The sequence below is a fragment of the Phoca vitulina genome, unplaced genomic scaffold, assembly GCF_004348235.1.
Source record: "Phoca vitulina isolate PV1807 unplaced genomic scaffold, GSC_HSeal_1.0 scaffold34, whole genome shotgun sequence".
Taxonomy (NCBI): Eukaryota; Metazoa; Chordata; class Mammalia; order Carnivora; family Phocidae; genus Phoca; species Phoca vitulina.
This window is the reverse complement of record NW_022589737.1, coordinates 4,130,004-4,144,111: the sequence shown is the minus strand read 5'-3', so window position 1 is coordinate 4,144,111 and position 14,108 is coordinate 4,130,004. Positions and strand designations below refer to the sequence as shown.

General features: G+C 43.5%; 1 protein-coding gene across 3 annotated transcripts in view; it reads left to right on the top strand.

Moving 5' to 3' along the window:
- ETS1 (ETS proto-oncogene 1, transcription factor) overlaps positions 1-14,108 on the top strand; it is a 128,173-nt gene that overhangs the window by 14,910 nt on the left and 99,155 nt on the right. The gene's annotated exons all lie outside the window — the stretch shown is intronic.

Here is a 14,108-nt window from a genome sequence, read left to right as displayed (position 1 = left end):
GGTCACAGAAGGGGCTAGAAAAGTTGCCAGGGAAAGGTTCCTCCTGCTTCTCACACAGAGGTTATCATCTGAGGTCAGCACAAATTACACTAAATTTTTCTTAAAAATGATATTGTAGAGATCTGCTAAAACAAATAAAGGGTATTGGGATTTCAGGGCAAAAAATGTCATTGGCTTAGAAGAATAGATTTAAAAGCCAGCCTATGTTAATTCTCTTTACCAGTATGGGTAATCAAAGTAAACAAGATTAATAACTTCTCCAAAAAAGCAATGCCATGCAAATTTGTGTGCATTGCATTTTAGACACCGAAATACATGGTATTACAAGTATTCAAACTACAGGTATAATATTAAATAATTCTTGGCAGGGTATCTGGAAAATGCATGCAATTAGAAAACCAAACCAAGCTCCGGGTACATATTTTTAACAAACGACCCCACCCCCAGCTGAAGACACTGGCTAGTTTTAATGCATTTTAAATGGTTTCCATTGGTTGCAAAATAAAGAACTCATTTACCCCCAGCCCCAAAAGCCATATCTGAAAAGCATTATCAATGTATGGGATCCTTTTTGCTGTGAATTTCAGAGTCGCTTGGGTAAAAGCAGAAGGTTGCATAAGAACTGCTAACTATTGTTCCAGCACTTTCACACCTAACTTCTCTCTGGGCCTCAGTTTCTCCATCACTGGGACTAGTTAGGCAACTTTTCAGAACCATAGTGCAAGCAGGCAAGTCCTATAACTTCTTCACCCACACACTCTCCCTAATACGGATGAATGCATGAATAAACAAACAAACAAACAAACAAAGAAATAAAATGCATCAGTACGAGCTCAGGTTCAATCAACCAGCCCCTGCAGAGAACCTCCAACCTTAGCCTGCACAGTAAGAAACAGTCAAAGAATCTATAAATTGTCTGCAGACCCTAACCTTGGGACACTGGCATTAGCGAAACTAACAGATCTCACACCCCCGATCCCAATCTAAGATTTTGGGAAGGAGTGAGCACAGCTTCATTAACTTTCCCAGACAAGAAAGTCAAAGCCACAGATACCAATGTCTTCTCAGTTTCTGTTGGAGCCTCTCTATCTAGAGGTCAACCTCTAGATAGTACTTAATCCGATAATCCGCGTCCTCCTGCCTGGTGCCCTGGGCTCCAATTTGGTTAGGCTGGGCCAGGAAGAAAAGAAACTCTGTCTCGGGTGTGGGAAGTTGAGGGTGGAAGGAAAACTATAATTTTTAATTGGGCTGATTGTGCCCCCAGGGGGCTATTTGGTGATATTTTTAATTGTTAGAAGTTGGAAGCGGCATCCCTTGGCATTTAGAGGGTAGAGGCCAGGGAGGTAGCTAGCCATCCCATAATACACAGTACAGTCCCCCCCACAACAAAGGATTATTCGGCCCCACATGTCAGTAGTGTTGAGGAGGAGAAGCCTGGTGGCAGTAGCCCCAAGATCAGGTTTGAAGGCAGGATGGTGCTGTGTGTATAGATTGGTCTAAGCGGGTCTTTGTTGCATGTAAATTACTGCTTCAGAAAGGGAAGTCTTAAAAAAAAAAAAAAGTGAGAATATATTCGTGTTATGAGGGGTTCTGCTTAGGATGCTGCTTTAATTGTTCAATCTAAAGTTTGGTTCAATGTAAAACAGGCTATGAATATTTTCTAGTTCCCAAAGATGACTAATTCTCCAATTCCTCATTCATAAATTAGAGGTAGCATCAGCATGACTTGATCATTTGCAGTGCCAGAGGAAGGCTGCAAACCATCCCAGCAACAGTTATGGACTTCATGCCACATTATCTGCCTCAGGGTCAGCTTGTCAAAATCAGGATGCATGCTTTCCTCCTTGTAAGGTCAGTCCTTCAGGAGCCGATGGTCATGAATGAAGTGATGTCATAGCCGGGAGGTCGAGCAACAACACTTTGGGGAGTTGTTTGGCCATTGTGTGGGAGGGGGTGACGTTTTCAGGTACGAATATGGGCTGTGTGTCAGGGACCCTTTCATCCAACGGGAGGAAGTGCTCCTTCCTGTTATGCTACCTCAGCAAGCCCATGGTGAGCCCTGGAAGTCCCCAGCAGCGCTGGTCCCTTCGTCCCCTCATGCATCATCCTCTCCTCCATGCCACCGAGGCTGCGGAGCTGGGGGAAGGCGGGAGTGGGAGGGATGGGTCACTCCTGGTTTTGACCAAACATGTCCCAGTCCTTGGCCCACCTTGAAAGCAAGGAGGATGTGTGGAGGAGGTCCCCCCGGGATTAATGACCCCTGGGCCATGCAAACTTTAGGAAGCACCTTGAACTGTTCAGAGGAAAGGACTAGCACTGCCCACTCACCTCCTCTCAGAGTGAGGCCTCCAGGGATAGAGTAATAGGCCGGTGCAAGAGAGGCTGTCCTCAGTGCCAGGTCATGTGGAAGACACCAAGGCCTGAGAGGTTGGTCCCAAATGCCAAAATTTCCTAGGATAAGGCTCTGGGTTTAGGGAACATCCCATGTCCTCTGAGATGGGGTAATTGCATGAAAAACTTGACATTCTTCCACTTTCTGGATCGAATGTTCTTCTCTTATAAATATGGTCACTATATTTCCTGAATGAGAAGAAGTGTTTCAGAAACTGTCCAACAAAAGCCCTTTTTTTTTTGACTTGTGACTTTATTATATGAATAGTATGAATGTGATCATACTTACTAGACACTTAATTGCTATAATTGTGTAGAATAACATGCTATGAAGCCAGGGCTATTTCAGACGTGGGATCACTGAATAGTTTAGGTGATGTACATATGCCAGAGTGCACATCAGATGTCAGCTTTCGGGGGGCCGAGGAAGGCTGCCAGCCACTGGCTGGTTTTAGGCGTTGGCCTTTGTCCTTCCTGTCCTTTTCCAGTGGAACTCGTGAGGCTGGCAGGCCTTCCGGATCTCCAGTGTGGTGCCTGCAAAAGGGAGTAGCATGGCCATGGGCCTTTGCTAAGCTCATTGCAAAAATGAGCTCCAAACCATGCCCTCAGGCACAGCTTGCCAACACAGAGACCTTTGAGATTGGATCTTGCCAATCACTTCATGGTTTGAGCAAATCCTCTTTTGTACATGTTCCTTCTTCCTTCTGTCATTGATTGATGGATCGATTGTTTTTTTGGATACATAACTCTAGTTCTACCTTCTGACCCTCTGGTGAGACAGGAGGGGGACCCACGTTGTTCTTGCCTCTTTCACATGAGACAGGGGACAGCGAGCAGTCTGGACCAGGCAGCTGTGGAATGCAGCCCATCCAATTATAATGGAAAGCATTTTGGAGTCAGAGAGATGTGGGTTAAATTCTGGTCTCTTACTCCTTAACCATGTGACCTTGGACAAATTACTTAACCTCTCTGAGCTTCAGTGTCCTCATCTGTGTAAGAGGCAGAGTATAATTTTGCATGCAAGACCATCATGATGGTTCAGTGAGGAAATTCTTGTCGAGTGCCTCCCACAGCTATGACCTTAGCTAATTCTCTCTCCCTTATGTTCACTGTCTCTTCTCTGCTCTTCTCCAGACTCTTTGATTGCGGTGGATGGAAACATGGAGGGAGGAGTGGAAATGATTCCACTTCTTGTCCCTCCGAGGGTGTTGCCAGGGCAAGATGGGGGCTACTGGGGTGAAGATGGAGACATTCTTATTGAGCAACATCCTTGCTTCATCACTACCCTGCACCAGAAACAGCTCCCTAGCCACCAGATCAAAGTTCCCTTGTCATGGGCTGGTGGTTTACAACCCCATTGTGTAAACAGACCTGGTTCTCTTATCTTGAGTAATTGCAGTTTAATTGGGCCTCCTTGGGAAGCAATTCCCTGCTTACCCAGGGCTGTTCGCACACTCTTCACCTCCAGCCCGCATGTCTCAGGATTGCAGCCTTGCAGTGGTCACCGGGGAGTCTGCGCTGTCCCTGGTCCTCTGGGGAAGGGCTCGCGCTTGTCGCTGTAAAGCCTAGCACGGTACGCCCTTTCCTTTTCTGTGCGGATCCTGGAGAACAATGGATAAAGCATTTGGGATTAGAGAAGTAGAAACACACAAAAGAAATGTGGAATATAAGTGAACACTGGAAAATGTGGTTTTTTTGTTGTTGTTCTTTTTCTCCTTGTTGCTTGGGATGGCGATGGCTTTACCCCTGGAGAAATTGCTGGAGCATAATGCTTAGGGAAATTATTTACAGCCATAACTCTTAGTGCTGGTCAGAAACATTGAAGGAAAGGGTGATCACGTATATTTTTCCAGCATCTTAAAAAGGGGGGCTTTTCTAAAATACTGGGTTCAGTGAGCACCAGCTAGAGAATTTCGGAGCCAGGACACAACCTACAGGCCATCTCCTGGTATCAGGAACTTAAGGTCCTCAGAGATTAAATAAGTTGCCTGAGTTTACAGAGCCGGCGGGAAGTGGTGTGTGACCCAGATCTCCTGACTCCCAGCTAAGGACACTCTTTACTACCGAATTTATCTTCATCATTTTTTACATATGTGGTAATGTAAAAGAACTTATAATAGACTTTCATTCACACATCTAGCTGTCTTATTTATGATGAAGGGGTCTTCCCGGATTTAGGGAAAAACCCAAACTGCATTTTGTAGAGCACTCAGCAAATTGGAACTACTGTCGGGTCTTGTAGCCTGGGAGAGTTTATCCACCCATGACCCCTGGGCCCGGACCAAGGCCCTGAGTCATCTGGCACCTCTATCTCTGCTCTATGGGGTGCCCGAAGCTGTCGCCTCTGGAGACCCTGGGAGGCTGCAGGCTTCATGCTAAGGGACGGGATAGAAGCCGACAAAGAACATGTGTCTCCCTGCAGATCTCTCAGCAGGAAAGTGTCAAGGCCAGGCGCTCAGGCTGGTGGCAAGGGTCAGAGACCCAGGAGCGTCAGCTGGTATCACCAAGGGTTGGCTGTGGGTGGAGGGCGCTGTGGTCTCCGGCTGCCACGAGCAGCCTCAGCCGTGGTCCCCGTTCCAGGAGGAGTTCGAGGTGCCCGTCTCTGCGACACTGCACCCGGGCTCCGCGTTCCTCCCTTAGAAACCTGCAGGAGGTCAGGCCTGCCCTTTCACCAAGGCCCAAGCCCATCACTCTTATTGTTTTAAGAAGAATTTCCTGGCCTTGAGTCTAAAATTAAACTGCCCTTTGAGAGTTTCCTATTTTGTCTGTTCCTGCCTCTCTTGTGGCGGCACCACCCGCCCCTCCCTCCTCTTCGACGGGAGTGCTGAGGAAGGCTGAATCTCAGCTCAGGAGTATTTCTGCTTGCCTCCTTCCCCTCTGCCTCTCCAGGGAGCAGGACACACGTGCCCTCCCGAAGCAGATGGGCCTCTGTGTCCTTCTGAAGGCCAGACGTGGTTGGCCCAAAACTTGCCCTTAGCATTGCCCGCAGAGCTTCTCCGCGACCTAGCATCCTCTGAGGATGAGGAAGCCCAGACTAAAGTCTATGGAGTTCGGCCCCATGTGGAAGGCCCACTGCGCGCAATGGGGTGAAAGGGTTAAAGCTGAGAGACCGTCTGTTGGTTGCACAGACTTTTCCTGAGCATCGACTAGGCAGGAGCCCCGAGAGTTCTTCTGTAGACAGGTACTTTCAAAGCCTCACTCTTCTCTGCTGAAAAATGGGGGATGTGGGATCCAAGCCGTGTTTGAGCATGGTTTTAGGAAAGAAGTAGAGCAACAATATGAAGGCCTTCATAAATTTAAAGGGTACCTTGAATGTCATGAATCCAAACTATGACTATGACAACTTTGGGCTCTAGAGGCTCCCCCACCCGTGAAGGCTATGGGTCACAGGTCGGGAGAAAGAATGTGGATGGATCAGAAGAAGAAGACGGTGGACTTGGAAAGGAGCGTGGAGATCACCAAGGCCAGCCTCCTCAGGAACCAAAAGCTAGGAGGTTAAGTGACAAGCTGGAGGTGACGCGGCTCCTTGGGGGCAGAGCAGGACTTGAATCCAGGCTCCCTGATTCCCCGTCTTCTGTCTTCCCACTAGAGTGTGTGGACATCTATGACATTCCCAGAAAAATGGCTATCCCCACAGAGGCACACTTCCAATGCTCGCTCAGCTTCGCCCCTGGGTGTAAAATCTTTGTTTTGTTGTCGTCAGTTTGGTTTTTTTTTTTTTAAACAGCAACATCTAAAAATAGCTCTTGTGTCTCATATACTCGTGGCCCTGGATTCTGAAGTTGACCAAAGAAAAGACAGATTTGCTCCCACAGAGTTTGTGTGCTGAGTCCACACACAGAATAGAAAGGAGGGAATTAGTAGGTAAACACGGGGACATTTACGGTTGCTTGGCTAAAGGCAGATAGGAACTCGAAGAACAGATCACACATAGTCTTATAGACATGCGGACCCCCCATAGGTTTGTGAGGTAGTGTTGGGAAAATATTCCCCTATTCCTTCTTTTCTGAATGTCGGGGGGCAGGGAGAAGGCAGACAATGAGCAAAAGCAATGGTTGTGAGGTTTGGCAGGGTTGGGAGGGGAAGGGCGAGAAGATGCTCCTGAAGAGAGAGCAGCAGGGGGTTGTGGGGGTGGGGGGGACTCTGAAGCTTTGAGAGGTGGAGCTAGGGAGAGGTAATAAAGTAGGTGAGACCTTGACTGGAGGGCGAATGGATGTGGTCCACTGTGGTGCTGGTCATTCGAGCTGGCTCACCTTCAGAGCAGAGCAGGGATAGGGTGTGCCCATCATTCTAGTAGCTTCCAGATTTCCGGGGCTCTGTTTTATTTGTTTCCAGTGTCATAAAGGTGAAGCATGTGGACTTGGGCTGTGTCCTCTGACAGCCCCCAGGAGGACAGGGCGAGGAGTGCCCTTCCCTAGGCAGCTTGCCACCATGTGTGGGACAGAGCAGGGCACAAGGTGCGTCTTCCCGAGATGCCCCGACCCAATCCCTGTGGGTCCATCCTTCCCTTGGTGGCCACTGGTCAACCACCCTTGGTTCAGAAGCTCTGCCTTTGGTTTCCACGACTCTGTACCCTGTCTTGTTTTTCTTCCTCTGTCTTCAACCAGCCCCTCTTGGCTGTTTTTTCCCCTTTCATCTCTCGTAACTGTAGGCAACTTTACAGACCCATTTTTAATTGTTTTCGGTTTTGTTTGAACTACCATTTTTCTTGACTTTGTACTCTCATTGGGTTCTCCATGTTTCCAGATCTAACTGCACCCTTTCTTGTCCTCTCCTACCCTGCATCCACCTTCGGGACCCCCAGCCCCACCAGGTTGTTCTGCCATCACTCCACCTAAACACAACTAAGGGTGAAATTCTCTTCCTCTCTCCTTTTGTATTATACTCACCTTTGTCGTTATGACAGAAGCAAGCAATCTGAGCATTATCTGGGAATCCCCCCGCTTTCCTTCATCTCCTATCAGTTAGAAAATCATGTAGGTTCTTCCTTTGACACATACACACATTTCTTGTTTCCTCTTCACCTCTACACTCATGACCCTGATCTAATGCTCTCCTCGTACTTGGACTCCTGCTCAGCTCCAGAACTAGCAGGATGCCAGTGGAGTCCTCACGTGGGTGCAAAACATAAGGGGTGCCCCAGCACTCAGGAATCAAGCTAAATGATACCTTAATGCAATATTTTCAAAAGTCAGAATTAATGCAAAAAATATTAAAAAACAAAAATTTTAAATAAAGTTAGGATTAGTAGTACTGATTTTTTTTTTCCTCTTTGCCTCAGTCTCCAATATGGCTCTGTGAGGCACTCTAGTGCCTATGTCAGCTTCCTCACCTCCTTCTCTTGCTCAGCCCATTCTACTTGGCACCATCAAACGAATCTTCTAGAACATATTGATTCACCATGTCACTACCTCTGATGCAACTTCCAAAGCTTTTCTCCTGGAGCCAAATTCCTGTCTGGTATTTACAGCCCTCAATGTTGTGACCTTATCCTGTCCCTCCAGCTTTACTTCTTACTCATTACCCCCCATGGCAAGCATCCACATTGTCCAAGAGCACACCTTTCCCTCATACTTCTCAACGCCAAACAACACGGTCTTTATCTCTCTAGATCACCTATCTGAATCTTTCTTGTTCTTCTTTGGTAGTATTATATGTTCCTTTTCACCTTAAGGTGTGTGATCATCTTTTTTTGCTCTCTAGGTCCTTCACCACATGTTCTAGGCTAAATCTTACCCAGCCTTTTAGTTACCTTAATTTGCTTCCTCCAGGAAGTATTACCTGCCGCCATGCCCCTCCCCCTACACATTGGTACTTAACCCTGTCACATCTCCTCCCTGTAATTTCCTGTTTACTTGTCTGAATGTTCCTAAGGGTGAAGTTCATTTCTTGTTCATATTGTGTTCTTAGCATCTAACATGATGCTTGGCATAGACTGGGTGCATGATATAAATTTGCTCCATAAATGCACATTGCCATAACTTGCCTAGTACCTATCCTAGGACAGCTGTCACCCTTCTTGAGCAATCTAAATGAGGGCCACATAAGCTTTATGTAGGACAGGTAGAAGAAAAGAGAGTCTGAAACCCAATAGACGTGGGTTTGAATTCTATCTTTATTATTTTATTAGCTGTGTGGCCTTTGGAAATTTACTTGTCCTCTTTTTTAAAAAGATTTTATTTATTTATTTATTTATTTATTTATTTATTTATTTATTTACTTATTTGAGAGAGAGAGGGAGAGGGGCGAATCAGAGGGAGAGGGACAAGCAGACTCCGTGCTGAGTGCAGAGCCTGACTTGGGGCTTGATTCCAGGACCCTGGGATCATGACCTAAGCCTAAATCAAGTGTTAGATGCTTAACTAACTGAGCCACCAGGCACCACTACTTGTCCTCTTAAAGCCTCAGTTTGTTCTGCAAAATGGGGGTAGAAATACTAATCTTGCATGAGTGTGGTAAGGATTAAATGTGACCATTTCTGCACAATGCTTAGCACACCAACTGGCATAGAGCAGGTGCACGATGTACGTTAGTTCCTTTCAAAAATCACCTGTGGCATGAATGAGTGAGGACGGATGGTTTCTTAAAACTGTGACAGGGACTGAAAATGTTGCTTGCATCTCATGAGTTCACCTCCAGTTGCAGCCAGGAAAGGACAGTGTCAACAAAGAGACTCAAACTTATTTTGGGTGGCGCTTTTTTAAAGCAATGAGGCGGGGGTTGTGCAGCCCAGATTTCTGACCTGTTAATAACCTGTTTCTTTCTCCTCAACTAAGAGTTTCAAAATGAATTGGAACTAGCTATGTGGTTCTTTTGAGTAAAAATGTCATTTTCATACTCTATGAAATAAGTATTAAGTCAGTTTGTGAAACGTCTAATAAACAGGCAGGTGTCTAGATAACAAGTCATGGTGCTTCCAGGAGTATCTGCTAGCAAAGATGTTTGTGGTTCATGGTAGGCTTGGTGCACTACCTCCTTCTCATTCTTAAAAGTAGGGTCCTCTGGCTCCACTGAGGACAGCTAAAGAGAAAATATGTCTTAAAAATAGATTTCCATTTATAAAATAATATATGAACTATCCCTGACAACAAAAAGCCTGGTTTGGGGTAGGAGTGAGTCCTAAAAAAAAACCAAACAAACAAAAAAAAAGAAGCCAGCCACATAAATTCAGTCTGATGCTGAACATGGTTCTTAATCAGAGGCTGGGAGTTGACTCTTCACACTGCTACATTGTTGTCATTGCCTGTGTCTGGAACCTCATTGCTTTATCCCTAACCCACAAAGTACTCCTTCTGCCTTCCATCTCTCCCCTGCACAGGACATCCAGATAATTTTCCTTCAACACTTCTTTGCACACTACACTTTACCATCAGTGGCCTTTCCTTAGCAGAGAAAGCTTAAGCTTGTAAACCCAAAAAAAGTTCTCCATCCCATCTTGCATCAAAAAGAATAAAATATTTAGGAATAGATTTAACCAAGGAGGTGAAACACCTATACTCTGAAAACTGTAAGAAGAAGATGGAAGAAACTGAAGATGACAAAAACAAATGGAAAGTCATACAATGCTCATGGATTGGAAGAATTAATATTGTTAAAATATCCATATTACCTAAAGCAATCTACAGATTCAATGTAATCCCTATCAAAATACCAATAACATTTTTCATATAACTAGAACAAATAATCCTGACATTTGTATGAAACAAAAAAAAAAACATTGAATAGCCAAAGTAATCCTGAGAAAGAACAAAGCTGGAGGCATCATAGTCCCAGATTTCAAGATATACTACAAAGCTATAGTAATCAAAACAACAGTACTGGCAGAAAAACAGACATATAGATCAATGGAACAAGATAGAGAGCCCAGAAATAAATCCACACTTGTATGGTCAATTAACCTATAATGAAGGAGGCAAGAATATCCAATGGGGGAAAAGACATTCTCTTCAACAAATGGTGTTGGGAAAACTGGACAGCTACATGCAAAAGAATGAAACTGGCCCACTTTCTTACACCATGCACAAAAATAAACTCAAAATGGATTAAAGACCTAAATGTGAGACATAAAACCATAAAACTCCTAAAAGAAAACATAGGCAGTAATTTCTTTGACATCATCTTTAGTAATATTTTTCTAGATATGTCTCCTCAGGCAAGGGAAACAAAAGTAAAAATAAACTGTTGGGTCTACACTAAAATAAAAAGCTTTTGCACAGTGGAGGAAACCATCAATAAAACAAAAAGACAACCCACCGAATGGGAAAAGATATTTGCAAATGGTACATTCGATAAAGGTTTAATATCCAAAATAGAATTTATACAACTCAACACCAAAAAAGCAAATAATCCAAAATCTTCTGGGCAGAAGACATGAACAGACATTTTTCCAAAGAAGACTACAGATAGCTAACAGACACATGAAAAGATGCTCAATGTCACTAATCATCAGGGAAATGCAAATCAAAATCACAATGAGATATCACCTTACACCTGTCAGAGGGCTAAAATCAACAAAACAAGATACAACAAGTGTTGGTGAGGATGAAGAAAAAGGAACTCTTGTGTACTGTCGATGAGAATGCAAACTATGCAGGCACTATAGAAAATAGTATAGAGGTTCCTCAAAATAAAAATAGAATTACCATATGATTCAATAATTCCACAACTAGGTATTTACTTAAAGAAAACAAAAACACTAACTGCAAAGATACATGCACCCCTATGTTTATTGCAGCATTATTTACAATAGTCAAGATATGGAAGCAACCTAAGTGTCCATGGGTAGATGAATGGACAAAGAAGATGGGACACACACACACACACACACACACACACACACACACACACACACTGGAGTATTGCTTAGCCATAAAAAAGAATGAAATCTTGCCTTTTGTGACAACACAGATAGACCTAGAGGGTATTAAGCTAAGTGAAATAAGTCAGTTGAAGACAAATACTGTATGATTTCACTTACATTTGGAATTTAAAAAGAAAAAAAACCCAAATGAACAAACAAAAACAGACCCATAAATACAGAAAACAAACTGGTGTTTGCAAGAAGAGAGAGGGCTTGGGGAATGGATGAATTAGGTGAAGGGAATTAAGAGTACAAAATTCCAGTTATAAAATTCCAGCATAGGGAATATAATCAATAATATTGTAATATCATTGTATGGTGACAAACGGTGGCTATACTTATCATGGGGAGCATAGTGTAATATATAGATTTGTCAAATCACTATGGTCTACACCTGAAACTAACATAACATTGTATGTAAACTATACTTGAGTAACAAATATAAAAAAATAAGTAAATGATATAAAATGCAAAAACAAAAATTTCCCCTCAGGTTTTTAATACCCTTGCAGGGTCTATAACAAACTACCTACTACCTATCTACGATTCTACTTGTACTATCTACCGCCATCTTCTAAGGCATATACTGTCCCAAAAGAACAGGGGTAGGCAACTTAGAATTCTCCTCTATATAATTTAGAATAAAAATTTCCTCACTCGAGATCCAATTCCTACAACTCTGATCCTTGACATTGGATTTTGAGGAAGACTCTAGAGAAATATCAAAAGTTGGGGATAGATATTGAGAGCACACAGGTAGCCTAGGAAATGTGTTTCAAATTGATTCAGTTGCGAAGTGTTGTTGAAGACCTACTTATCCTTGGGAATTCAAAAGTTGTTGCCTCGGGAGCTTACAATATGAAAATACAATGTCCCCAAAATAGTTTTAGCCAGAATTCAGGAAACGTTTTCTGTCTGAAGCTCAGTAGAGTATTCTTGCCAATGATTTCCCTAAATCTTTTGGTCCCAAACACAAATAGTTAGCAGAACACCATTGCTCCATTTACATTCTAGTGGTTCTCACCGGGGTCCAGTAGCAGGAGCCAAGTATATTAGCTTTTGCTACTCAACAACTCAAGGAGACTCCAGTCAGTTCCAAGGGCATTATTATGTTCTCGGCACCTTTAGCCCAGTTAGAAGTTGAACAGCCCCAAAGTAAACTTCATCCAGCCCTATTTTGAATGATTTTATGAATATTATGGAAAATGTCATCCTATTTTTTTTATTGTTATGTTAATCCCCATACATTACATCATTAGTTTTTGATGTAGTGTTCCATGATTCATTGTTTGTGCATAACACCCAGTGCTCCATGCAGAACATGCCCTCTTTAATACCCATCACCAGGCTAACCCATCCCCCCACCCCCCTCCCCTCTAGAACCCTCAGTTTGTTTTTCAGAGTCCATCGTCTCTCATGGTTCGTCTCCCCCTCCGATTTCCTCCCCTTCATTCTTCCCCTCCTGCTATCTTTTTTTTTTCTTAACATATACTGCATTATTTGTTTCAGAGGTACAGATCTGTGATTCAACAGTCTTGCACAATTCACAGCGCTCACCATAGCACATACCCTCCCCAATGGTCTATCACCCAGCCACCCCATCCCTCCCACCGCCCCCCAACTCCAGCAACCCTCAGTTTGTTTCCTGAGATTAAGAATTCCTCATATCAGTGAGGTCATCCTATTTTATGTGCACAAATGTCCTTCTATATTTTGGCTTCGATTATCATTTTTCTTTGTGCCAATATACTCTCTTCTGTTATTTTTACTGAGCTTAAGTTAATGGACAATCGCAAAATGGGGAAGAGAGAGTAGATAGGGAATGTTGAATATAACAGAACAGCGCTGAGTTCTTGTCCTGCTGCTCATGGGGAGAGAGGGCATAGGAGGTTCTCCAATGAGAGGCTCTTACTGGGGGTTAGCAAGCTACCCTTCAGAGATGAGAATACCATCTGAGTAGCTATATTTATTAATTAGCCCCTTAACATCAGTAGATTTAACCACATCAAATTATAGCAGAGTTTGATTATCTTAATTAAGGTTTTTTTATGGAGGAGAGGGACCATAAGAGAAGATAAAAGGAAAAAAAAGAAGTAAAGGATGGGCCAGTGTAGATTAGACGCCTCAGGAAATCTTCCTGTGAATCTGCTGCTTCTTTTGTTTCTTACTTTTTAAAAAAAAGATTTTATTTATTGATTTGAGAGAGAGACAGACAGAGATAGTGAGAGAGAGCACGAGCAGGGAGGAGAGAGAGAAGCAGGCTCCCCGCTGAGCTGGGAGTCTGATGCGGGGCTTGATCCCAGGACCCTGGGATCATGACCTGAGCTGAAGGCAGATGCTTAATGACTGAGCCACCCAGTCGCCCCTTGTGTCTTACTTTTTAACCCTCTTGCTCAATCCCAGGAATGTTAAGGGTCTGTTATATTAAAATAATATCTACCTTCTATTAGGCATCACATAGACAATTTACACATGCATTTCATATTTTATTTCGCTTTAAATATAATTTTCTTACACATATTTTACTTATTCCTTCCTACCTTATGAGGTAGGTATTATTCTCACCTTATAATTGAGTAAGCAGGTTTAGATAAAGGAACAGGCCCAGGTCTTCCATTAGTAAGTGGTAGAGCCAGGATTTGAATCCATGTATATACCTAGCTTCAAAGAATAGGGTCTCAAACACTGCAAAATATGCCTCCCACATCTGCTTGAGGAAACACATCTGCCTTCCTTAAAGAGTACTGGGTAGATGGTATATTTTATGATTTTCATAAAATGGATGAAAGAGTGGCACAAGTTCCCAAATGTTGTGAGAAACTGAAAATTTCTGTCTAGCTATCAATATCATTAAAAC